The sequence below is a fragment of the Genypterus blacodes genome, unplaced genomic scaffold (genome assembly GCF_046128005.1).
Source record: "Genypterus blacodes isolate CSIRO-AG114 ecotype Tasmania unplaced genomic scaffold, CSIRO-AGI_Gbla_v1 ptg000698l_1, whole genome shotgun sequence".
NCBI classification, from domain to species: domain Eukaryota; kingdom Metazoa; phylum Chordata; class Actinopteri; order Ophidiiformes; family Ophidiidae; genus Genypterus; species Genypterus blacodes.
This window is the reverse complement of record NW_027467382.1, coordinates 1-2,500: the sequence shown is the minus strand read 5'-3', so window position 1 is coordinate 2,500 and position 2,500 is coordinate 1. Positions and strand designations below refer to the sequence as shown.

General features: G+C 53.0%; 1 long non-coding RNA gene across 1 annotated transcript; it reads left to right on the top strand.

Annotated features, from left to right (window-relative positions):
- The first annotated feature begins 745 nt into the window (after positions 1 to 745).
- LOC142990728 (uncharacterized) lies at positions 746 to 1,727 on the top strand. The gene is made up of 3 exons (XR_012960824.1): positions 746 to 1,295; positions 1,426 to 1,523; positions 1,606 to 1,727. It is a non-coding gene; the product is annotated as an uncharacterized LOC142990728 (long non-coding RNA).
- The last annotated feature ends 773 nt before the right edge of the window (positions 1,728 to 2,500 follow it).

Here is a 2,500-nt window from a genome sequence, read left to right as displayed (position 1 = left end):
GACTCGCCGCTCCCGCAGACGCGTCCAGACTCGGAGCTCCTGAGGGACTTGGCGGGGTGAGACTCGGTGGTTGTGCTGTGAGTGAACTCGGCGGCTAACAGGTGAGCGACGTGTTTGTCCGAACTGCGACAGGGAGCGAGTGTTAGTGTGTGCCTGTCACCATGGCAACCAGCTGCTTCCGCTCTCGTTGAGTTCGGATTAAAAACTTCTAAAGCGTCGTTTTGTGTTTCCTGAAGGTTTTCCGTTTATTGAACGTTACGAACCTTTATCCTTCAGTATTGATCACCGGCTCATATTTATTGATCACACATTGATAGATCGATCGTTTACATTCGACCTCTGCGTCTATAGACACTTTGTTCCTTTAGCAATCAGACAGGATGTAGAACATGATGACTTTAGAATGATTTCTTCAAGATGTGAGAGGTTGAGATGGACTCGGACAGACCGGATCACTTCTACAGACCAAGAGTTCAGTTTGGGTTCAGAACGCAACATGACCTGAGACCTGAGACCTGAGACCTGTGACCTGTGACCTGAGACCTGTGACCTGAGACCTGTGACCTGAGACCTGAGACCTGTGACCTGAGACCTGAGACCTGTGACCTGTGACCTGAGACCTGTGACCTGTGACCTGAGACCTGTGAACTGTGACCTGTGACCTGTGACCTGAGACCTGAGACCTGAGACCTGTGACCTGTGACCTGAGACCTGAGACCTAAGACCTGAGACCTAAGACCTGTGACCTGTGACCTGAGACCTGTGACCTGAGACCTGTGACCTGAGACCTGAGACCTGTGACCTGAGACCTGTGACCTGAGACCTGTGACCTGAGACCTGAGACCTGTGACCTGAGACCTGAGACCTGAGACCTGTGACCTGTGACCTCCCTGGTGTAGATGTTTGTGACGGCCGTCTTCCAGGTGATATGAACGACTATGAGGTCATCCGTCAGATTGGAGAGGGAGCGTTTGGAAAGCTTCCTGGTCAGAGGAGCAGGAGGAGGAGGAGGAGGAGGAGGAGGAGCAGAGTGTGTGGTCAAACAGATCAGCTTCACTAAGGCACAGCACACACAGACACACACACACACACACACACAATGTTAGTTGTCTCTGATTGTTGTTGTTGTAAGTTCAGGCTTCATAGATATAGACTTTGAGAGTGTTGCATTGTGGGTAAATGAGGTTTGTGCTGCTCAGATGTCACCAAAGGAAAAGGAAGCGTCCAAGAAAGAGGTGACGCTGCTGTCCAAGATGAAGCACCCCAACATCGTCACTTCATCACCTCCTTTCAAGGTGTGTGTGTGTCTGTGTGTGTGTGTGTGTGTGTGCAGCTGGAGTGTGTTCATCAAAGTGTGTGTGTTTGCAGCAGGAGTGGAGTATGTCAGTACATTTGTGTGTGTGTGTGTGTGTGTGTGCTGCACAGAGAGGAACAGCTTGTATATCGTGATGGAGTACTGTGATGGAGGAGATCTGATGAAGAGGATCAACATGCAGAGAGGAGTTCCCTTCACTGAGGAGCAGGTGCACACACACACACACACACACACAGATGTGAGCGGTGGGTGTGTCAGTCTGGTGTAAAGTGGAGCTGTGTGGTCTTCAGGTGTTTGATTGGTTCGTTCAGATCTGCCTGGGACTCAAACACATCCATGACAGGAAGGTCCTGCACAGAGACATCAAGGCTCAGGTTAGAGCTCGCTCTCTCACTCACTCACTCACTCACTCACTCACTCACTCACTCCCTTACTCCCGCCCTTAGTCCCTCACTCACTCACTCCTCACTCACTCACTCACTCCCTCCCTCCCTTACTCCCTCCCTTACTCCCTCACTCACTCACTCCCTCACTCCCTCACTCCCTCACTCCCTCACTCACTCCCTTACTCCCGCCCTTAGTCCCTCACTCACTCACTCCCTCACTCACTCCCTCCCTCCCTTACTCCTCCCTTACTCCCTCACTCACTCACTCCCTCACTCCCTCACTCCCTCACTCCCTCACTCCCTCACTCACTCACTCACTCCCTTACTCCCGCCCTTAGTCCCTCACTCACTCACTCCCTCACTCACTCACTCCCTCCCTTACCTCCCTCCCTTACTCCCTCCTTACTCACTCACTCACTCACTCCCTCCCTCCCTTACTCCCTCACTCACTCACTCCCTCACTCCCTCACTCACTCCCTCCCTTACTCCCTCACTCACTCACTCCCTCACTCCCTTACTCCCTCCCTTACTCCCTCACTCACTCACTCCTCCCTCCCTCACTCACTCCCTCACTCACTCACTCACTCACTCACTCACTCACTCACTCACTCACTCACTCACTCCCTTACTCCCGCCCTTAGTCCCTCACTCACTCACTCCCTCACTCCCTCACTCACTCACTCCCTCCCTCCCTTACTCCCTCCCTTACTCCCTCACTCCTCACTCCCTCACTCCCTCACTCCCTCACTCACTCACTCCCTTACTCCCGCCCTTAGTCCCTCACTCACTCACTCCCTCA